At 45.0% G+C, this 26,123-nt stretch overlaps 1 protein-coding gene across 2 annotated transcripts in view; it reads right to left on the reverse strand.

Moving 5' to 3' along the window:
- Nucleotides 1-26,123, reverse strand: part of CDON (cell adhesion associated, oncogene regulated) — a 220,354-nt gene that overhangs the window by 160,373 nt on the left and 33,858 nt on the right. The window contains exon 2 of one of the 2 annotated variants that reach the window (XM_088481766.1): nt 23,998-24,037. The exons of the other annotated variant lie outside the window; for it this stretch is intronic. The gene's annotated coding sequence lies outside the window, so the exon portion shown is untranslated. The remainder of the gene's footprint in view (nt 1-23,997; nt 24,038-26,123) is intronic. 2 annotated transcript variants of the gene reach the window in all.

Genomic DNA, 26,123 nt, shown 5'->3' on the forward strand with positions numbered 1-26,123 from the left:
AATAATAATAATAATATGCCCGCTATATGGATTATGGGACTGAGCCTTACAACAGGTAAAACAGGTAAACCCTCTAAATTGATTATGGGACTGTGCCATACAACAGGTATGCCCACCATATGGATTATGGAATTGTATTATATAACATGAATGCACTCTGTATTGATTAAGGGACTATGCAAACCAACATGGATTATGGGACATGTATGTGCTCTGTATGTATTGTGTGTAGATGTACTCAGTATAGATCATGCGACATGTATGTGCTCTGTATGTATTGTGTGTAGATGTGCTCGGTATAGATTATGGGACAAGTATGTCCTCTGTATGTATTGTGTGTAGATGTGCTCGGTATAGATTATGGGACAAGTATGTCCTCTGTATGTATTGTGTGTAGATGTGCTCGGTATGGATTATGGGACATGTATGTGCTCTGTATGTATTGTGTGTAGATGTGCTCGGTATGGATTATGTGACATGTATGTGCTCTGTATGTATTGTGTGTAGATGTGCTCGGTATAGATTATGTGACATGTATGTGCTCTGTATGTATTGTGTGTACATGTGCTCGGTATGGATTATGTGACATGTATGTGCTCTCTATGTATTGTGTGTACATGTGCTCGGTATGGATTATGTGACATGTATGTGCTCTGTATGTATTGTGTGTAGATGTGCTCAGTATAGATTATGGTACATGTATGTACTCTGTATGTATTGTGTGTAGATGTGCTCAGTATAGATTATGGTACATGTATGTGCTCTGTATGTATTGTGTGTAGATGTGCTCAGTATAGATTATGTGACATGTATGTGCTCTGTATGTATTGTGTGTAGATGGGCTCAGTATAGATTATGTGACATGTAAGTGCTCTGTATGTATTGTGTGTAGATGGGCTCGGTATAGATTACGTGACATGTATGTGCTCTGTATGTATTGTGTGTAGATGTGTTCGGTATAGATTATGTGACATGTATGTGCTCTGTATGTATTGTGTGTAGATGTGCTCAGTATAGATTATGTAACATGTATGTGCTCTGTATGTATTGTGTGTAGATGTGCTCAGTATAGATTATGTGACATGTATGTGCTCTGTATGTATTGTGTGTAGATGTGCTCAGTATAGATTATGTGACATGTATGTGCTCTGTATGTATTGTGTGTAGATATGCTCAGTATAGATTATGTGACATGTATGTGTTCTGTATGTATTGTGTGTAGATGTGCTCTATGTAACATGTATGTGCTCTGTATGTATTGTGTGTAGATGTGCTCAGTACAGATTATGTGACATGTATGTGCTCTGTATGTATTGTGTGTAGATGTGTTCAGTATAGATTATGTGACATGTATGTGCTTTGTATGTATTGTGTATAGATGTGCTCAGTATAGATTATGTGACATGTATGTGCTCTGTATGTATTGTGTGTAGATGTGCTCAGTATAGATTATGTGACATGTATGTGCTCTGTATGTATTGTGTGTAGATGTGCTCAGTATAGATTATGTGACATGTATGTGCTCTGTATGTATTGTGTGTAGATGTGCTCAGTATAGATTATGTGACATGTATGCGCTCTGTATGTATTGTGTGTAGATGTGCTCAGTATAGATTATGTGACATGTACTGTATGTGCTCTGTATGTATTGTGTGTAGATGTGCTCTATGTGACATGTATGTGCTCTGTATGTATTGTGTGTAGATGTGCTCTATGTGACATGTATGTGCTGTGTATGTATTGTATGTAGATGTGCTCAGTATAGATTATGTGACATGTATGTGCTGTGTATGTATTGTGTGTAGATGTGCTCAGTATAGATTATGTGACATGTATGTGCTGTGTATGTATTGTGTGTAGATGTGCTCTATGTGACATGTATGTGCTGTGTATGTATTGTGTGTAGATGTGCTCAGTATAGATTATGTGACATGTATGTGCTCTGTATGTATTGTGTGTAGATGGGCTCAGTATAGATGATGTGACATGTACTGTATGTGCTCTGTATGTATTGTGTGTAGATGTGCTCTATGTGACATGTATGTGCTCTGTATGTATTGTGTGTAGATGTGCTCTATGTGACATGTATGTGCTGTGTATGTATTGTATGTAGATGTGCTCAGTATAGATTATGTGACATGTATGTGCTCTGTATGTCATGTGTGTAGATGTGCTCAGTATAGATTATGTGACATGTATGTGCTGTGTATGTATTGTGTGTAGATGTGCTCTATGTGACATGTATGTGCTGTGTATGTATTGTGTGTAGATGTGCTCAGTATAGATTCTGTGACATGTATGTGCTGTGTATGTACTGTGTGTAGATGTGCTCTATGTGACATGTATGTGCTCTGTATGTATTGTGTGTAGATGTGCTCAGTATAGATTATGTGACATGTATGTGCTCTGTATGTATTGTGTATAGATGTGCTCAGTATAGATTATGTGACATGTATGTGCTCTGTATGTATTGTGTGTAGATGTGCTCAGTATAGATTATGTGACATGTATGTGCTCTGTATGTATTGTGTGTAGATGTGCTCAGTATAGATTATGTGACATGTATGTGCTCTGTATGTATTGTGTGTAGATGTGCTCAGTATAGATTATGTGACATGTATGTGCTCTGTATGTATTGTGTGTAGATGTGCTCAGTATAGATTATGTGACATGTACTGTATGTGCTCTGTATGTATTGTGTGTAGATGTGCTCTATGTGACATGTATGTGCTGTGTATGTATTGTGTGTAGATGTGCTCTATGTGACATGTATGTGCTGTGTATGTATTGTATGTAGATGTGCTCAGTATAGATTATGTGACATGTATGTGCTGTGTATGTATTGTGTGTAGATGTGCTCAGTATAGATTATGTGACATGTATGTGCTGTGTATGTATTGTGTGTAGATGTGCTCTATGTGACATGTATGTGCTGTGTATGTATTGTGTGTAGATGTGCTCAGTATAGATTATGTGACATGTATGTGCTGTGTATGTATTGTGTGTAGATGTGCTCAGTATAGATTATGTGACATGTATGTGCTCTGTATGTATTGTGTGTAGATGTGCTCAGTATAGGTTATGTGACATGTACTGTATGTGCTCTGTATGTATTGTGTGTAGATGTGCTCTATGTGACATATATGTGCTCTGTATGTATTGTGTGTAGATGTGCTCAGTATAGATTATGTGACATATGAACCAGCAGTATTAGACCAGTTTCAGGTTTCTCACAATGACCCCTGTGCGCCCCGGCCCCCAGCCCCTCCAGTAACAGGACACCGTTTCATGCTTGCAGGACAAAAGTGGAGAGGGGGGGTAAATGGAGATCCAGAGTGTGACCAATCAGGAATGAGCCTAATGCCCATACACAGGGGGTCTCTCAAGTATTTACAAGGGCGAATTTTACAAAAAGAACCCAAAAAGGGAACCTTATATTATTGTCTTATCTCACATTCAAGTGCTACTAGAGGGCAATCCCGGTCCTGACCTCTCTCAATACAACATGGGGAATATAAGTTTAATTATATGTTTATACCATGTTTAGGGCAATGGGGAGCAACATGATATATTTATGGGGACACCAGCACAATGTTTCTGCACAGGAGCAAGGAACCAGCATTATTATTATTTATTACCAGTTATGTATATAGCGCACACATATTACGCAGCGCTGTACAGAGAATATCTGGCCATTCACATCAGTCCCTGCCCCAGTGGGGTTACACTCTATATTCCCTATCACATGCTCACACACATACTTACCTACCTTTTAGAATCTCTTCCCGGGAGAAGCCCGGGTAAGAGAAGCAGCAGGGGGCCGATGGGGGCGGGGCCTAACGAATCGCGTCATTAAGCCCCGTCCCCTCGCGGCAAAACTGCCGCGATTGGGTAAAATTTACATAGGGGGTGGGGCCAAATGCTGTTATTCATGCATCGCCGCGGGTATTCTCCTCATTCTGCCCACTTCACTAGGAAGTGGGCAGAATGCGGGAGAAATGCCTACCCTTCCAGGGGTGCGGGGGGTTACCCGAAAAACCGGGAGGGTAGGCATGTATGGCTCACACACATACACACTAGGGTAAATTAACCGAAAGTAAAAGTATATTTTTGGATTGCGGCAGAAAATCAGAGTACCCAGAGGACCCCCATGCCAGCACAGGGAAATACATAGCTCCCAACCGATATCAGCAGGACAGTCTCACTTTTGGGCACTGTACCACTGTCCCACCAGCGGCCCACAGTATCCTGCTGGCGTTTGGGAGCTTGGGGGGAGATACTGTCACCACGGCTAGAGCAGAGCAGCAGCCAGGGCCAGATTAGTAATGGAGCTGATGGAGCTACAGCTCCAGGCCTACAATCAGAATAGGCCCACAGCCCTCTGATGCGTGTCTGCTGCTGTAGAGAGGAATTTTTATTTCCTTCTGCACATCGGTCCCGCCCACCGCCACCGCCGCACCGTGTCCTCACGTAGCCCGTCCCAGGCTGTGCACCGACCTTCTGCAGCAGCCTGAGGGCTGAGTCCAGACCGACCACACCCCGCCCCCGGCCGCGCACCGACCACTGGCAGCACCCACAGCTCCTCCGTGGCAGGTGACACCGTGACAGCAGCAGCACTATCTGCAGGGTTCTTTTTAGTCCCCCAAAGGTGAGCAGAGCTGGGTTTCAATCCTTAATACCAGGCTGCTGCTGTGTAGTAGTATATGTATACATATCTTACATAACATAAAATTATTACATATCCTTAAAAAAGGATGTTTACAAATGTATAATGTGTGCATATAGTATATTGTGAATAAAAAGACCATGTATACAAACTGTGCATATATATATATATATGTATTGTGATAGGATCACTGGTAAAGTGGTCTGTGACAGGGCCATTTATCCCAGATTCCTGTCTTATGTGTTTTAAACCCCCAGGAGAAAGTCTGCAGTGTAGCAGGCTTGAGTCTCGGCTTTTTGAAAAGCCGGTTTGGGACCTGGGGGTTGTGGGTGAGAGGAGAGGGAGGGCTCCACCCACGGCCACTCCAGGTTTTGGTTCTCGCAGCCTGGTAACAGGCTTGTTAGTTTTCCACCTGAGAGTGGCCAATATAAGCCTAGTTTGTTGAGGGCTGATTGTCTCACCTGGGAGAGCAGACAGGGAGTTTGCTCAGAGACACTTGGAAAACCTATCTGTAAGTACTGTGCTGTGCTTTGTTGCTGGCGAGGGCATTAGGCCCTGCCAGGTTCTGGTAGTGAGGGAACTACCTGTGAAGTTAGTGCCCCGACAGGGCTAGGATTTATGTTTATGTTTTCTTTGTGTTATTTCTGACATTGTACAATAAAGACTGGCGCCGACCAGCTTGTACTTGCATCCAGACTGGTGTGCTGCTTCCCTGCTGCTGTGTGTGTGTGTGTGTAAGGAAGGAGTCCCCTACCCAGGAGAGGGATCCCCTAACCTAACTGTGTCACAATATATACAGTATATGTACACACATAAACTGTGTGTGTGTATATATATATATATATATATATATATATGTAATGGTGCAAATGGCGGCACTCAAGGTCCAAGTAATTGGTGAAAAAAGTGCTGAATTTATTCATACATCATAGTCTCATCGTACGAATAAATTCAGCACTTTTTTCACCAATTACGTGGATCTTTGAGTGCCGCCTTTTGCGCCATTATATTGTGGGGACGCTGTTCCCTGTAAAGAGGGCACCCCGGCAAGTACCTCTACTGTCTACCAGTGAGTGCCGGATCACTGACATATTTTCTATATACATATATATATATACACACACACTGTATATATATAATATGTAAACATATACACTATATATGTATATATGCTGTGTGTGTGTATATGTGTATGTATATATATATATATATATATATATATACATCTATATATATATATACACACACTGTGTGTGGATATATATATATATATATAAACTATATATAAACTATGTGTGTATATATATATACAGTCTATTTATATGTATATACTGTGTTTATATGTATATATATATAAATATATATATATATATATATATATATATATATAGATCCAAAAAAAGGCGTCACTCGGAGACTTGAAATGCAGGTGAAAATTCAGTTTTAATGGTCGACGTTTCGGAGGACAAGCCCCCTTTCTCAAGACACTGACATACAAACATACAATAAAAACAAAGACAAATAAATACCTTACAGACATCATAGACACACCTCCCCGTGAACAAGGACGCCGCGCGCACTTCCGGGTAAACGGACGGACACACACGTGGACAAGTCACGTGTATCTGCATACGTCACCAGAAGGCGCCCAGGCATCCCCAACAACAGCCTATGCCGCTATTGCGCTGCAACCATGGCAACCAGTAACCACCAGGATACCAGGGCACGCAGACAGCAACACCAGCCTATTAGGAAACATAGAAATATAAAAACATAGCGCGAACAACATGAACACCATATAAGTAATACTGTGCACTATAATGACAAATTATATTAACAAAAGAAAGAAAAATACTATTACAGCCATTCGGACAACTAAGCAATGGTATAATCCCTGCTAACATAACAGCCAATTTTTGTTACATTAGTTAAAGCTGTTAGTAAAATGTACATGATAAATAATGTAAAATTGCAGCAAATTCTCACCCCTTTTAAACAAGATATATCTTATATCCTATAACAAATATCGCCCCAGGATGGTCACAGGCAAGATCCATAGTAACTTACTATATCATTAAAGAAAACTACTCAGTCCCAATGATTCATTTAGTCCCCTAGGGACAACCGTGTCCAGCAAAAAAAATCCATTTGGATTCAAGTTGCAACAGACGCTTAGATCTGTTGCCTCCTCGTAATGACAACGGGACGTGGTCAATAATACGATATCGAATCGTGGCCACCCCATGCTTAGCCTGGGCAAAATGACGAGCCACAGGTTGCTCACTAGAGCCAATTGAAATAGCCGCCCTAATGGCGGATCGATGTTGCGCCATGCGCTCCTTAAACTGCCTCTCTGTCTTGCCCACGTAATGTAACCCACATGGGCAAGACAGGAGGTACACGACAAATCTGGAACTGCAAGTTAACGTATGGTAAATCTTAAATCTCTTGCCTGAATATGGGTGCAAAAAACTATTGCCCGCAACCATATACCTACAGGTTAGGCATCCCGTGCATTTATAGCAACCATGTTTTCGTTGCAAAAAATGTACCGGGGTATCTCTAGAGAAACCAGTAATGTCAGTTTTTACTAGAAAATCCTTCAAATTACGGCCCCTGCTGTAACACGGGCGAATTCTAGTATTGGTCAAAAAAGGCAACTCAGGATCCGATTGGACCAGAGGCCACAATTGTTTGACTTTTTTGTTACTGAACCTACTGCTCGTGCTGTATCTATTGACCCATGTGATCACATTCTGATCAGATTTTTTAGAGCTAGAGTGCAACAATTCATTGCGACTGATTTTTAAAGCTTTGTTTTTGGCCTGAAGTAGCTCATTGAGTTGGTACCCTCTGTCAATGAATTTTTTTACCATAACATCGAGTTGTCGGTGTAGCTCACCACTCTCACTGGTGATCCTACATACTCGGAGCATCTGTGAGTATGGCAAACTGTTTAAGGTTGAAATAGGATGGAAACTATTATGTCGCAGAATAGTATTGCGATCTGTGGGTTTGACGTATAATGATGTCTGTAATTGACCAGAAACAGATTCAATCCTGACATCAAGGAAAGTAATCTCATGGAGATTGATATTGTACGTCAATTTAGCAGCCACATCAGACGAATTGTGTGTCTGGATCAAATCATTAAACATTTGTTCCGTCCCAGTCCAGAAAATGAGTATATCGTCAATGTAACGAAGGTAGAGAAACACATGCTGAGTAACACTGGGATCAGTGAAGAACAGCTGCTGTTCAACCTGATGCATGTAGGCATTGGCGTACGATGGGGCCACACAGGACCCCATCGCACACCCAGCCAACTGGACAAAGAAACACCCATCATACAAAAAATAATTATGTAAAAGAGTAAACTCTAATAGACTCAAAAACAACGGCACACTTGGGCCCTCATATAGTGCATTATTGGTAATCAGTTGTTTAACCGCCGCAAGTCCCTCACCATGTGGAATACATGTGTAAAGGCTTGCAACGTCTATACTGCACAAGAAACAATTATCTGGTACCCGTTCAATCGATGATAATTTAAGCAACAAAGCTGAAGTATCTCTCAAATAAGACTCTAGATTCTGAATACATGGTTGCAAAAATACATCCAAAAAAATGGAAATGGGTTGGCACAGAGACCCACGGGCAGAGATGATAGGTCTGCCCGGGGGACTCTGTGCATTTTTATGTACTTTAGGGATCGTGTAGAACACCGGGACGATCGGGTGTTCAACAATTAATGAATTAAATATAGTTTCAGAAATCAATCTCATAGACAGAGCATCAGACAGAATGAAATCCAACTCTTTTTTAAACAATACAGTGGGATCAGACGAAAGAGCACCATATGTCAACTTATCAGAAAGCAAACGGCTACATTCATCTTTATACATCTGTAAGTCCATTACCACAATAGACCCTCCCTTGTCCGCTCCACGGATGATGATATCCCTCCTTTTACTGAGAGAGATCAAGGAATTATATTCATCCTTTGTTAAATTAGAATACACAAATGGAGCTGCATCTGAAGTACTCTGTTCCAAAAGTCTCGTCAAAGTTTTTATGGACGCATTGAAGGATTGAGGTTCAAACTGTGAACGAGGAGCAATCTTACGTAATTGTGATGGAACAACTGGCTCCGAATTCACACTGGAACTAGTATTTCTTTTACCAAAATATTCCTTCAATTTCAAAGTACGTTGCAATTTGAAGGTGTCAATTTTCCACTGAAACTCGTCATGCTGGTTAGTTGGAACAAAAGACAATCCTTTGCTTAACACAGAGATTTCAGAATCATTAAGAGGGGTCGATGACAAATTAAAGATTACATCTTCCTTCCTCTTGGCGGTTTGGTATTTATTCTGCCTTTTTGTCTGCCCACCCCTTCTCGTGGGTTGGGTCTTGTACCTGCTCGCCAAGCACGTGTATCGACCCCTAAAGGGATCTGTGTGGGTTACATTATGTGGGCAAGACAGAGAGGCAGTTTAAGGAGCGCATGGCGCAACATCGATCCGCCATTAGGGCGGCTATTTCAATTGGCTCTAGTGAGCAACCTGTGGCTCGTCATTTTGCCCAGGCTAAGCATGGGGTGGCCACGATTCGATATCGTATTATTGACCACGTCCCGTTGTCATTACGAGGAGGCAACAGATCTAAGCGTCTGTTGCAACTTGAATCCAAATGGATTTTTTTTGCTGGACACGGTTGTCCCTAGGGGACTAAATGAATCATTGGGACTGAGTAGTTTTCTTTAATGATATAGTAAGTTACTATGGATCTTGCCTGTGACCATCCTGGGGCGATATTTGTTATAGGATATAAGATATATCTTGTTTAAAAGGGGTGAGAATTTGCTGCAATTTTACATTATTTATCATGTACATTTTACTAACAGCTTTAACTAATGTAACAAAAATTGGCTGTTATGTTAGCAGGGATTATACCATTGCTTAGTTGTCCGAATGGCTGTAATAGTATTTTTCTTTCTTTTGTTAATATAATTTGTCATTATAGTGCACAGTATTACTTATATGGTGTTCATGTTGTTCGCGCTATGTTTTTATATTTCTATGTTTCCTAATAGGCTGGTGTTGCTGTCTGCGTGCCCTGGTATCCTGGTGGTTACTGGTTGCCATGGTTGCAGCGCAATAGCGGCATAGGCTGTTGTTGGGGATGCCTGGGCGCCTTCTGGTGACGTATGCAGATACACGTGACTTGTCCACGTGTGTGTCCGTCCGTTTACCCGGAAGTGCGCGCGGCGTTCTTGTTCACGGGGAGGTGTGTCTATGATGTCTGTAAGGTATTTATTTGTCTTTGTTTTTATTGTATGTTTGTATGTCAGTGTCTTGAGAAAGGGGGCTTGTCCTCCGAAACGTCGACCATTAAAACTGAATTTTCACCTGCATTTCAAGTCTCCGAGTGACGCCTTTTTTTGGATCTGTATCTGGGACACTGTGTTGGCACCCTATAGGAAGGCACCGGAGCAATTCAAATGGTATGCATCATTTATTGAGTGCCGGTCTGTGGATCTGTATATATATATATATATATATATATATATATATATATATTAGATATTCACACATACATACACATTGCCCGGTGCCCTTACATCAAAAGCAAAACATGCGGTAGAGTAAGGTACGGCACTCGGTGCAATAGCAGGCATAGACAATGGGATGTAATCAACGTTTCAGTGTCAGAAAACGCTATTGTCAGTGTGTATATAATATATATATATATATATGTATGTATGTGTGTGTGTGTGTGTAATAATCAAAAAGGGGAGGGAGCTGCAGATGGTTCAATGTATGTGGGTAGCTATGCTCCATGATTCTAGCCACACACCCTGCGACAGTACACAATAGGCCCTTCATAGATTTCAGCTCCAGGCCCATGAGGACCTTAATCTGGCACTGGCAGCAGCGGTGAATGAATATCGCACGCGTCCAATTAGTGTCTGTAGAGAGGCGGGGGACAGTCCACAGCTGCAGGAGTGCAGGGCGCACCCCCAGCATGCTGAAAACTGGGGGCATCATACGTTGTTACAAAAGGGAGCAAGGCCTAGTGAGCACAAGGCCAAGCCGCGTTCCGCGCACCCAAGTCCCGCTTCAGGATTTCTAAAAGTAGGGAGATATATACACTCCACACAGGTAAAGCCATGGTGGGGATCAAGCCCAAGACCTCTACATTAACCTGCTACATAGACTGTGTGACTGCATGGCTCTCACTCTGTGACTGCGACATCACCATCCAATCACACTCTAACCTGCTACATAGACTGTGTGACTGCACTGTGCTCACTCTGTGACATCACCATCCAATCACACACTAGCCTGCTACATAGACTGTGTGACTGCACTGTGCTCACTCTGTGACATCACCATCCAATCACACACTAGCCTGCTACATAGACTGTGTGACTGCACTGTGCTCACTCTGTGACATCACCATCCAATCACACACTAGCCTGCTACATAGACTGTGTGACTGCACTGTGCTCACTCTGTGACATCACCATCCAATCACACACTAACCTGCTACATAGACTGTGTGACTGCACTGTGCTCACTCTGTGACATCACCATCCAATCACACACTAGCCTGCTACATAGACTGTGTGACTGCACTGCTCTCACTCTGTGACTGCGACATCACCATCCAATCACACACTAACCTGCTACATAGACTGTGTGACAGCACTGTGCTCACTCTGTGACATCACCATCCAATCACACACTAGCCTGCTACATAGACTGTGTGACTGCACTGTTCTCACTCTGTGACATCACCATCCAATCACACACTAGCCTGCTACATAGACTGTGTGACTGCACTGTGCTCACTCTGTGACATCACCATCCAATCACACACTAGCCTGCTACATAGACTGTGAGACTGCACTGTGCTCACTCTGTGACATCACCATCCAATCACACACTAACCTGCTACATAGACTGTGTGACTGCACTGTGCTCACTCTGTGACATCACCATCCAATCACACACTAGCCTGCTACATAGACTGTGTGACTGTACTGTGCTCACTCTGTGACATCACCATCCAATCACAGACTAACCTGCTACATAGACTGTGTGACTGCCCTGCTCTTACTCTGTGACATCACCATCCAATCACACACTAACCTGCTACATAGACTGTGTGACTGCACTGTTCTCACTCTGTGACATCACCATCCAATCACACACTAGCCTGCTACATAGACTGTGTGACTGCACTGTGCTCACTCTGTGACATCACCATCCAATCACACACTAGCCTGCTACATAGACTGTGTGACTGTACTGTGCTCACTCTGTGACATCACCATCCAATCACAGACTAACCTGCTACATAGACTGTGTGACTGCCCTGCTCTTACTCTGTGACATCACAATCCAATCACACACTAGCCTGCTACATAGACTGTGTGACTGCACTGTTCTCACTCTGTGACATCACCATCCAATCACACACTAGCCTGCTACATAGACTGTGTGACTGCACTGTGCTCACTCTGTGACATCACCATCCAATCACACACTAGCCTGCTACATAGACTGTGTGACTGCACTGTGCTCACTCTGTGACATCACCATCCAATCACACACTAACCTGCTACATAGACTGTGTGACTGCACTGTGCTCACTCTGTGACATCACCATCCAATCACACACTAGCCTGCTACATAGACTGTGTGACTGCACTGCTCTCACTCTGTGACTGCGACATCACCATCCAATCACACACTAACCTGCTACATAGACTGTGTGACTGCACTGTTCTCACTCTGTGACATCACCATCCAATCACACACTAGCTTGCTACATAGACTGTGTGACTGCACTGTGCTCACTCTGTGACATCACCATCCAATCACACACTAGCCTGCTACATAGACTGTGTGACTGCACTGTGCTCACTCTGTGACATCACCATCCAATCACACACTAACCTGCTACATAGACTGTGTGACTGCACTGTGCTCACTCTGTGACATCACCATCCAATCACACACTAGCCTGCTACATAGACTGTGTGACTGCACTGTGCTCACTCTGTGACATCACCATCCAATCACACACTAACCTGCTACATAGACTGTGTGACTGCACTGTGCTCACTCTGTGACATCACCATCCAATCACACACTAGCCTGCTACATAGACTGTGTGACTGTACTGTGCTCACTCTGTGACATCACCATCCAATCACAGACTAACCTGCTACATAGACTGTGTGACTGCCCTGCTCTTACTCTGTGACATCACCATCCAATCACACACTAGCCTGCTACATAGACTGTGTGACTGCACTGTGCTCACTCTGTGACATCACCATCCAATCACACACTAGCCTGCTACATAGACTGTGTGACTGCACTGTGCTCACTCTGTGACATCACCATCCAATCACACACTAACCTGCTACATAGACTGTGTGACTGCACTGTGCTCACTCTGTGACATCACCATCCAATCACACACTAGCCTGCTACATAGACTGTGTGACTGCACTGCTCTCACTCTGTGACTGCGACATCACCATCCAATCACACACTAACCTGCTACATAGACTGTGTGACTGCACTGTGCTCACTCTGTGACATCACCATCCAATCACACACTAGCCTGCTACATAGACTGTGTGACTGTACTGTGCTCACTCTGTGACATCACCATCCAATCACAGACTAACCTGCTACATAGACTGTGTGACTGCACTGTTCTCACTCTGTGACATCACCATCCAATCACACACTAGCCTGCTACATAGACTGTGTGACTGCACTGTTCTCACTCTGTGACATCACCATCCAATCACACACTAGCCTGCTACATAGACTGTGTGACTGCACTGTGCTCACCCTGTGACATCACCATCCAATCACACACTAGCCTGCTACATAGACTGTGTGACTGCACTGCTCTCACTCTGTGACATCACCATCCAATCACACACTAACCTGCTACATAGACTGTGTGACTGCACTGCTCTCACTCTGTGACATCACCATCCAATCACACACTAGCCTGCTACATAGACTGTGTGACCGCACTGCGTTCCCTCTGTGACATCACCATCCAATCACTCACTAACCTGCTACATAGAATGTGTGACTGCACTGCTCTCACTCTGTGATATCACTATCCAATCACACACTAGCCTGCTACATAGACTGTGTGACTGCACTGTGCTCACTCTGTGACATCACCATCCAATCACACACTAATCTGCTACATAGACTGTGTGACTGCCCTGCGCTCACTCTGTGATATCACCATCCAATCACACACTAACCTGCTACATAGACTGAGTAACTGCTCTGCTCTCACTGTGTGACATCACCATCCAATCACACACTAGCCTACTACATAGACTGTGTGACTGCCCTGCGCTCACTCTGTGACATCACCATAGAATCACACACTAACCTGCTACATAGACTGTGTGACTGCACTGCGCTCACTCTGTGACATCACCATCCAATCACACACTAACCTGCTACATAGACTGTGTGACTGCATTGCTCTCCCTCTGTGACATCACCATCCAATCACACACTAACCTGCTACATAGACTGTGTGACTACCCTGTGCTCACTCTGTGACATCACCATCCAATCACACACTAACCTGCTACATAGACTGTGTGACTGCACTGTTCTCACTCTGTGACATCACCATCGAATCACACACTAACCTGCTACATAGACTGTGTGACTGCCCTGCGCTCACTCTGTGACATCACCATCCAATCACACACTAACCTGCTACATAGACTGTGTGACTGCACTGTTCTCACTCTGTGACATCACCATCCAATCACACACTAACCTGCTACATAGACTGTGTGAGTGCACTGTTCTCAATCTGTGACATCACCATCCAATCACACACTAACCTGCTACATAGACTGTGTGACTGCCCTGCACTCACTCTGTGACATCACCATCCAATCACAGACTAACCTGCTACATAGAATGTGTGACTGCACTGTGCTCACTGTGTGACATCACCATCCAAACACACACTAACCTGCTACATAGACTGTGTGACTGCCCTGCGCTCACTCCGTGACATCACCATCCAATCACACACTAACCTGCTACATAGAATGTGTGACTGCCCTGCGCTCACTCTGTGATATCACCATCCAATCACACACTAACCTGCTACATAGACAGTGTGACTGCACTGTTCTCACTCTGTGACATCACCATCCAATCACACACTAACCTGCTACATAGACTATGTGACTGCCCTGCGCTCACTCTGTGACATCACCATCCAATCACACACTTACCTGCTACATAGAATGTGTGACTGCCCTGCCTTCACTCTGTGACATCACCATCCAATCACACACTAACCTGCTACATAGACAGTGTGACTGCACTGCTCTCACTCTGTGACATCACCATCCAATCACACACTAACCTGCTACATAGACTATGTGACTGCATTGCTCTCCCTCTGTGACATCACCATCCAATCACACACTAACCTGCTACATAGACTGTGTGACTACCCTGTGCTCACTCTGTGACATCACCATCCAATCACACACTAACCTGCTACATAGACTGTGTGACTGCACTGTTCTCACTCTGTGACATCACCATCCAATCACACACTAACCTGCTACATAGACTGTGTGACTGCCCTGCGCTCACTCTGTGACATCACCATCCAATCACACACTAACCTGCTACATAGACTGTGTGACTGCACTGTTCTCACTCTGTGACATCACCATCCAATCACACACTAACCTGCTACATAGACTGTGTGACTGCACTGTTCTCAATCTGTGACATCACCATCCAATCACACACTAACCTGCTACATAGACTGTGTGACTGCCCTGCACTCACTCTGTGACATCACCATCCAATCACAGACTAACCTGCTACATAGAATGTGTGACTGCACTGTGCTCACTGTGTGACATCACCATCCAAACACACACTAACCTGCTACATAGACTGTGTGACTGCCCTGCGCTCACTCCGTGACATCACCATCCAATCACACACTAACCTGCTACATAGAATGTGTGACTGCCCTGCGCTCACTCTGTGATATCACCATCCAATCACACACTAACCTGCTACATAGACAGTGTGACTGCACTGCTCTCACTCTGTGACATCACCATCCAATCACACACTAACCTGCTACATAGACTATGTGACTGCACTGCTCTCACTCTGTGACATCACCATCCAATCACACACTAACCTGCTACATAGAATGTGTGACTGCCCTGCCTTCACTCTGTGACATCACCATCCAAACACACACTAACCTGCTACATAGACTGTGTGACTGCCCTGCGCTCACTCCGTGACATCACCATCCAATCACACACTAACCTGCTACATAGAATGTGTGACTGCCCTGCGCTCACTCTGTGATATCACCATCCAATCACACACTAACCTGCTACATAGACAGTGTGACTGCACTGCTCTCACTCTGTGACATCACCATCCAATCACACACTAACCTGCTACATAGACTATGTGACTGCACTGCTCTCACTCTGTGACATCACCATCCAATCACACACTAACCTGCTACATAGACTGTGTGACTGCACTGCGCTCACTCTGTGACATCACCATCCAATCACACACTTACCTGCTACATAGAATGTGTGACTGCCCTGCCTTCACTCTGTGACATCACCATCCAATCACACACTAACCTGCTACATAGAATGTGTGACTGCCCTGCGCTCACTCTGTGATATCACCATCCAATCACACACTAACCTGCTACATAGACAGTGTGACTGCACTGTGCTCACTCTGTGACATCACCATCCAATCACACACTAACCTGCTACATAGACTGTGTGACTGCACTGTGCTCACTCTGTGATATCACCATCCAATCACACACTAACCTGCTACATAGACTGTGTGACTGCACTGTGCTCACTCTGTGATATCACCATCCAATCACACACTAACCTGCTACATAGAATGTGTGACTGCACTGTGCTCACTCTGTGACATCACCATCCAATCACACACTAACCTGCTACATAGACTGTGTGACTGCACTGCTCTCACTCTGTGACATCACCATCCAATAACACACTAACCTGCTACATAGACTGTGTGACTGCACTGTGCTCACTACTCACTCTGTGACATAACCAACCAATTATAATGAAAACAATAACACAAATACACGTCTCTTGGAGAACTAATCAGCTCCATTGGATTTCAGTAATATCTGTATGAGGATGAAGATACCCAAATCTACCCATCCCCTTCAGATCTCTCACCACGAACTTTCCAAAATATTTCAAAATTCAATATTCTCACTGGCCAACTGTAGTGACCGTCCCGACAGATCTATCTCTAGTGACAACATTATAAACCCCCTGCCCCCCTCATACCCGCTGCCGAGGTGTCATCCTTGGCTCAGAACTGTCCTTTGTTCCCCACATTCAATCTGTATCCAAATCCTGTTACACACATGTAAGAACCATCTGAGGAATACGCCCGTATCTCACACCCCTTTGGGCTGAAGCAGTGTTGAATTTACGTCTGTTGACAGAGTACCTTGCGCACTTTGATACCGCGGCTGCTCTGCAACTGAACGTGCGCAAGTTGGGTTGAAGTAGAACCTAACGCATTTCTCTGGCACCTACAACTGAGGAGGTGTAGCTGGGCTGTAACAGGGCGTCCTAGCCTAGGCCAAGTTCAGTGATAGTGATCCCACTAGGCTGTTTTAGGGGCAAAATGCGCCCCTGTCCTTTTAGCGGTGCCCCGCTAACACAGCCTGCCCTTTGCCTTTCCCACCCGCAGGCTGCAGTATCCCACGGATGGGAAAAGCTGCAGTGACTGATCACTGCCGGGTTTTCAGATGCCATGCGCATGCGCTTTGCATCTTTTCACCGTGAGGGGAGAGCTTGGGGGAAGCCGAGCACCTGTGTAAGTGCTGGGTACGCCGTCAAGTGTGACGAATTGGGGGCATGTCATAAGGATACGCCTCTTCCTCTGCCCGGCCGCGCCTCCATTCTGGAGAGCACACACCTTCGGCATGCACGGATACTATGTCCCCAGACCCGCCCTGCCCGCTGGCTAGCGGGAACACTAAGTGAGGTCGTGTTAGTGGAACCGTGGGCTATGTGGAAGATCTGGGTGTAGGCGGAAATATGGTGCAAATGCACATATATGATGATGATGATGACAGGTGTAAACATAGGGGGGTGGACGCACCAGAAGATGCATACAAATCAGCATATCGGCGAATAAATGCATTTATTTCCAAGGTGTCACCCAGTGCGGCCCGCACTCCCCTAGTGACGCCAGTGGGCACAACTATCTTCTCTAGCCCCCAAGTGCGCTGTCTTAGTCATCCTGGACTCCTCCCTCTCCTGCAAATCACACATTCAGCTCTGGAACTCTCTCCCTCTCCCCATCAGACTCTCCACCTCTCTACTATCCTCATCTCATTATTGCCCCACAGGGGTGTATTAAGTGAGGAGGGAGAATGTGTGCAGTCTTCGTCTAGGCCCCCTCCTCTCTAGCTGGCGGTGCAAGTGAGTAGACGTCCTGGCAAATATTCTACTGCGCACATTGCTGGGAAAGTGGCCGCCACGCCATTTTCCTGGTGAATTGTGCAGTGCTGCTGCTGGCAACCTGTGACTCCGGAGAGGTAAGTATTTAAGAATATGGGTGCAGGGTGTGCAGTGTGGGGCCCCCGGGACCCGTATGCACCACACACCTTGCACCCATTATAGATAGGCTTGCCATATCATGCCTTTAATCCGGAACACATATGAATTACAAAGGTTCTGGGGCTGGCTGACATCAAGCTGGCATTTCACCTGGTTTTAATCTGCCACAGAAACTGTGTAATTCACACTTGTCCCGAATTAAAGGGCTACTATGGCAAGTAATCATAGATACACCAATGATGCCTCTTTAGTTTTTTTAGTTTTTTATATATATATATACAACAAAATGCTTATATTTTTTCTTTAAATTTGGTACTTAAAGGTTTTTTGTATCTTGTGTTTTTGTTTAAATCCATATGTAAAGCTCATTGCGTCCTATTGGAGAAAAGTGCTATATAAATATTATTATTATTATGTATAAAACTCCTATTATCCTACAGACTGCGAAGCTACGAGCTGCACCCTCTTCCTCTGTTAATACCCTGCTTGCACTGCTGTGCTTGTTTCCAATTGAAAGCTCTGACAAACATTCTGTTCCTATAAATGTTATTTTCAATAATAATAATAATAATAATTATGCCTTTCTGTCTCACAATGCGGCCGGCCAACTGAGACGGAGCACAAGGCGCTCCTCGCGGCAGCTGGGACGTGTGACGGATCTGTGCCGCAAAGCCATCACAGAGACTGGCAACCCGCTGCATTGGAACGACAAGTCCCAGCCAAGAGCTGTCATGGCATGCTGGGACCTGTAGTTCTACAGCAGCTGGCAAGCACCCGGGGCGCCTATCGTTGACTGACTTCATTATCACTGTTAAAGGTCTCCCTTACTGCCAGCTGCTGCAGTCAGAAAACGCCTGCTGAATGTGCTGGGCTGTCCGGTATATTTGTTACCTACGTGGGATATTCTCACATTCAGGAGGAATACTACTGTCAATATGCCAGTTGCTTGGAAACAGACACTTGCCACTTGCCGGGGTAGAATAATATGTTGATGATTGAATTGTGGAATGCCGCTTGGCTTCTGAAGGAGCTGAAAGGATTTACTAAGGGGCTAAAACATCTTTTTTTACCTTCATTCATCTCATTTGTTCATCCGTCATTACGGTGACTGCGAGCTCAGGAGATCGTTCCATGGAAACTGATCATGTCCTGCTGTTCTCATTATTAGGCCCTCAGAGAGCGGCATTCAGAGGTTTTCTTTGGGAAGTCAGTGGGCAAAGATCAAAGCTCTTTGCACCTTTTGGGCTCGCACAGACGGGCACTCAATGCCGGTTAAAAGTGCAGACAAAATCGTATCTTTATTTCTTTCTTTCAGCGCTACAGTGCGTTCATTAACGCGGCCCAAAGGTGCCCCCACGGAACAGGGTACTGCCTACTTACTGAGCGCTGCCATAGAGCTCATTATACTGTCCGGAGCGTTAACATTTGTGAGCACTAAAAACAGCGTAAAATTGAGACGAGGTAAATGGTAAACAAACACTTTGCGCCATTATAGGTCCATTCTTTCACCTTATTATTCCCAGGCCGTACTTGTCTACTCAACCACAAAGGCCGGGGGGTCTATTTACTAAGCAGTGTTAGGAGACAGAGTGAAAGGTGATAAGGTGCCAGCCAATCAGCTCCTACTGTCATTTTTCAAACACAGCCTGTGAGATGGCAGTTGGGAGCTGATTGGCTGGCACCTTATCAGCTTTCACTCTGTCTCCTAACACTGCTTAGTAAATAGACCCCAGGGAGACTGCAGAACGGCGTGGAGACCTCCAGCACCCCAGGTAGACCACCATCATTTCATAGCATGGGGCGGTCTGTGATGATGTGATTTGCTGGACCACACTCCTCGAATCCCCTTCTGGGTGAACCCTTCGGGAACCCCTGTGCCTACTTGTGCCCTACCATACATGCAAAATGCTCCAAAAAGGGCAGTCAGAGCTCCACATCTGCGGGAGGGGCGGGGGCTTGGATGACGCGATTGCATTGAATCGAGCCGTACTGTCCAAGTCCCCAATTTTATATTGCTGCAAATAACAGTTTTAAACAGCAGGGGGGGGAGTGATATCCAAAATGACAACAGTGGACAACAATGCATCGCCGCAAAGGTCTGTCTCAGCTGACGCATTTTGCCGATGGTATCTGTTTTTTTTTTTCTTTTTAAAGCAACTTTATGTCATTCATTCATCCACTAGTGGCAGCGTTGACCCTGTCTTCATCTCATCTCACTTGTGCAAAAGTAGGCCGTCACATAACGGCATGTGAGCTGTGCTTCTGCACATTGATGAATAAGCTATAAAACTGGTTAATTGAGTCACTTGTGATAAAATATGAAGGTGCACCATCTGTCCTGGTGCAGTCCTCATGAGCCACCTATTCTGGGGTAGTCCCAATGCGCCACCTATCCCGGGGTAGTTCCAATGCCCCACCTGTCCCCGGACAGCCCCAATGCCCCACCTGCCCCCGGACAGCCCCGATGCCCCACCTGTTCCCGGACAGCCCCGATGCCCCACCTGCCCCCGGATAGCCCCGATGCCCCACTTGTCCCAGAACAACTCCGATGCAGCACCTGTCCCCAGACAGCCCCGATGCCCCACCTGTCCCCGGACAGCCCCGATGCCCCACTTGTGACAGAACAACTCCGATGCAGCACCTGTCCCTGGACAGCCCCGATTCCCCACCTGCCCCCAGACAGCCCCGATGCCCCACCTGCCCCCGGGCAGCCCCGATGCCACACCTGTGCCCGGACAGCCCCGATGCCCCACCTGTCCCTGGACAACCCTGATGTTCCACCTCTCTTGGAAGAGACTTGATGCAACATCTGTCCTAGAACAGACCTGATTCTAGAAGAATTAGAGACAGGATAATTACACATTTAATCCATAAGGAGAACTATAGAAACTGCAGCCAGGGGCGTATCTATGATGGGTGCAGGGGCCCCTGGATCCAGAGGGGGCCCACATGGCACACCCTGCACCCATATGTTTAATACTTACCTCTCCGCCTCCGGAATCCCACGTCGGAGCGGGTATCAGCGCTGTGAAAATCGCCTGGAATATTGGCCACCGCAGCCATTTTTCGCCCGGCATATTGCACATGCGTAATAGGGAAAACACCGGGAAAATGGCCACGGCGCCATTTTCCCGGTGACATGCCCATGCGCTGTGGACTCCGGGCACACTCTAGTGTCCAGAGTCTGCAGGTGCGGCCGCCGGAGAGAGAGGAGGGGGCCCCGGACAGAGACTACGCACGGCCCCCTCCTCTATAGAAATGCCCCTGACTGCTGCAGTGGTTATGTAATGTGCTGCAGTGGTTATGTAATGTGCTGCAGATGACGGAATGTTAGTAATAAAACACACTGTACTAGGTTTCACTCAACAAGACGGAGTGACAGATTCACTGGATCAGTACCGCTTTCTACTGATAACCAAATACAAAGGAAACCAGCTGCCATATATCAGTCACTGCTCGGTTCTGTGTATTAACTGAATGTTCCTCTTTCTCTATTACAAAAACAGTTCCGTCCTTGCGTCCATTAGCACTAATCCAGGAAAGTGCCAAAGTAGATTGTGTTTCCGAGGAAAGGGACATAGATCAGTGGGAAATAATACAAAGTCTGTATTGCTCATTTAGACCGTGGAAAAACATTTTCTGTTGTTTGAAAGCAACAAAAACCTGGACAGTTTTATTATAACGTTATTTGAGAGTCTCAACTTTTAGGTGTAGGAGAAAGTTTTGTCAGCATGAAAAGCCCAATGCCAGACTGTCCAGATCGAAGATGGCTTTAGCTTCCAGGGCCACTCTTATTCACACGGTATTTTACTGGTGGCCACTCTTATTCACACGGTATTTTACTGGTGGCCACTCTTAGTTACACAGTATTTTACTGGTGGCCACTCTTATTCACACTGTATTTTACTGGTGGCCACTCTTAGTCACACTGTATTTTACTGGTGGTCACTCTCAGTCACACGGTATCTTACTGGTGGTCACTCTTAGCCACACGGTATCTTACTGGTGGCAACTCTTAGTCATACGGTATTTTACTGGTGGTCACGCTTAGTCACAGGGTGTCTTAGTGGTGACCACTCTTAGTCCCACGGTATCTTAGCGGTGGCCACTCTTAGTCCCACGGTATCTTAGCGGTGGCCACTCTTAGTCCCACGGTATCTTAGTGGTGGCCATTCTTAGTCACATGGTATTTTAGTGGTGGCCACTCTTAGTCACATGGTATTTTAGTGGTGGCCACTCTTAGCCATATGGTATCTTACTGGTGGCCACTGTTAGTCACATGGTATACTAGTGGTGGCCACTGTTAGTCACACAGTATCTTAGTGGTGGCCACTCTTAGTCACACGGTATCTTACTGGTGCCCACTCTTAGCCATATGGTATCTTAGTGGTGGCCACTGTTAGTCACACAGTATATTAGTGGTGGCCAGTGTTAGTCACACAGTATCTTAGTTGTGGCCACTCTTAGTCACATGGTATCTTACTGGTGGCCACTCTCAGTCACACGGTATCTTAGGGGCAGCCACTCTTAATCACACGGTATTTTACTGGTGGCCACTCTTAGTCACACGGTATCTTACTGGTGGCCACTCTTAGTCACACGGTATTTTACTGGTGGTCACTTTTAGTCACAGGATGTCTTAGTGGTGGCCACTCTTAGTCCCACAGTATCTTAGTGGTGGCCACTCTTAGTCCCACGGTATCTTAGTGGTGGCCACTCTTAGCCATATGGGATCTTAGTGGTGGCCACTCTTAGTCCCACGGTATCTTAGTGGTGGCCACTCTTAGCCATATGGGATCTTAGTGGTGGCCACTCTTAGTCACACGGTATCTTAGTGGTGGCCACTCTTAGCCATATGGTATATTATTGGTGGCCACTGTTAGTCACACAGTATCTTAGTGGTGGCCACTCTTAGCCATATGGTATCTTATTGGTGGCCACTGTTAGTCACACGGTATCTTAGTGGTGGCCACTCTTAGCCATATGGTATCTTAGTGGTGGCCACTCTTAGTCACACAGTATCTTAGTGGTGCCCACTCTTAGCCATATGGTATCTTATTGGTGGCCACTGTTAGTCACACGGTATCTTAGTGGTGGCCACTCTTAGCCATATGGTATCTTATTGGTGGCCACTGTTAGTCACACGGTATCTTAGTGGTGGCCACTCTTAGCCATATGGTATCTTATTGGTGGCCACTGTTAGTCACACGGTATCTTAGTGGTGGCCACTGTTACTCTCTGTGAAAAGTATAATTTGCTTTATGTTCCCAAAAGTGTATTGATAAGGAAGCTTGGTTAGAGCTAACTGCCCTGGGGATACGGCCCTGGTGATAATGCCCTGGTAATACTGGTCTGGTGATACGGCCCTGGTGATACTGGCCTGGTGATAATGACCTGGTGATACTGGCCTGTGCTTACCACTATGCCAGACCAGTCTGCACATGAAGACTGGCTCACGCATTGATAAATCAAAGTCTTAAACATTTCTGCATTTCAAAATGAGAGGAACATGACTCCATTCTTATAAGGAAAGAAGACGTGATGCATCCAGCCTGTCACTCAGTATAGTATGTTCTCATACAGTAATCCCATGTACAGCAATGTATTACAGCCTTACCTGGACCAGCTGGCTCGGAGACAGTCTAAGTGCCAAATTCCTACAGTAAAATATATAAAAAAGTGAATTACTTATTTTCACAAATGCACTACCACCAGCATGATCAGATATACAGCTGTCAGCCCTGTTCTGCTCCCAGTCCTTCTCGCTATTATATATCTCTATAGTGAGATAATTTACCAGTGTACAGGAAACATAGTGACAGTTTAAGGGAAGGAAAGGAGGGGGGGGGAATTGGTGATACTGGTTTAAAGCGAGAAGGGGGTTGTTTTGGTTATATATATATATATATATATATATATATATATATATATATATATATATACAGTCAGGTCCATAAATATTGGGACATTGACAGAATTTTCATATTTTGTCCTCTATTCACCACCACAATGGTTTTGAAATGAAACAAACAAGATGTGCTTTAACTGCAGACTTTCAGATTTAATTTGAGGGTAATTACATCCAAATCAGGTGAACGGTGTAGGAATTACGACGGTTTCTATATGTGTCTCCCACTTTTTAAGGGGCCAAAAGTAATGGGACAAACTAAACAATCCTAAATCTAACTTTCACTTTTTAATACTTTGTTGCAAATCCTTTGCAGGCAATTACAGCCTGAAGTCTGGAATGCATAGACATCACCAGACACTGGGTTTCATCCCTGGTGATGCTCTGCCAGGCCTCTACTGCAAATGTCTTCAGTTCCTGCTTGTTCTTGGGGCATTTTCCCTTCAGTTTTGTCTTCATCAAGTGAAATGCATGCTCAATCAGATTCAGGTCAGGGGATTGACTTGGCCATTGCATAACATTCCACTTTTTAGCCTTACAAAACTCTTTGGTTGCTTTTGCAGTATGCTTCGGGTCATTGTCCATCTGCACTGTGAAGCGCTGTCCAATGAGTTCTAAAGCATTTGACTGAATATGAGCATATAATATTGCCCGAAACACTTCAGAATTCATTCTGCTGCTTTTGCCAGCAGTCACATCATCAATAAATACAAAGGGAACCAGTTCCATTGGCAGCAATACATGCCCACGCCATGACACTACCACCACCATGCTTCACTGATGAGGTGGTATGTTTTGGATCATGAGCAGTTCCTTTCCTTCTTTTCTCTTCACTCTGGTACAAGTTGATCTTTGTCTCATCTGTCAGTAGGATGTTGTTCCAGAACTGTAATGGCTTTTTTAGATGTTGTTTGGCAAACTCTAATCTGGTCTTCCTGTTTTTGTGGCTCACCAACGGTTTGCATCTTGTGGTGAACCCTCTATATTCACTCTTGTGAAGTCTTCTCTTGATTGTTGACTTTGACACATATACATCTACCTCCTGGAGAGTGTTCTTGATTTGGCCGACTGTTGTGAAGTGGTTTTTCTTCACCAGGGAAATAATTCTTTTGTCATCCACCACAGTTGTTTTCCGTGGTCTTCCGGGTCTTTTGGTGTTGCTGAGCTCTCCGGTGCGTTCTTTATTTTTAAGAATGTTCCAAACAGTTGATTTGGCCACACCAAATGTTTTTGCTATCTCTCTGATGGGTTTGTTTTGATTTTTCAGCCTAATGATGGCTTGCTTCACTGATAGTGACAGCTCTTTGGATCTCATATTGAGAGTTGACAGCAACTGATTCCAAATGCAAATGTCACACCTAGAATCAACTCCAGACCTTTTACCTGCTTAATTGATAATGAAATATTGAGGGAATAGCCCACACCTGTCCATGAAATAGCTTTTGAGTTGATAGTCCCATTACTTTTGGCCCCTTAAAAAGCAGGAGGCACATATTGAAACTGTTGTAATTCCTACACCGTTCACCCGATTTGGATGTAATTACCCTCAAATTAAATCTGAAAGTCTGCAGTTAAAGCACATCTTGTTTGTTACATTTCAAAACCATTGTGGTGGTGAATAGAGGCCAAAATCTGAAAATTCTGTCAATGTACCAATATTTATGGACCGGACTGTATATATATACTCCCTGTGGATGAGGCAGTGACTCCATGTGGATGGGGCTGAGGTAATGACTCCCTGTGGATGGGGCTGAGGTAGTGCCTCCCTGTGGATGAGGCTGAGGTAGTGGCTCCATGTGGATGGGGCTGAGGTAGTGCCTCCCTGTGGATGAGGC

The sequence above is a fragment of the Taudactylus pleione genome, unplaced genomic scaffold (assembly GCF_031769625.1).
Source record: "Taudactylus pleione unplaced genomic scaffold, aTauple2 ptg000278l, whole genome shotgun sequence".
Taxonomy (NCBI): Eukaryota; Metazoa; Chordata; class Amphibia; order Anura; family Myobatrachidae; genus Taudactylus; species Taudactylus pleione.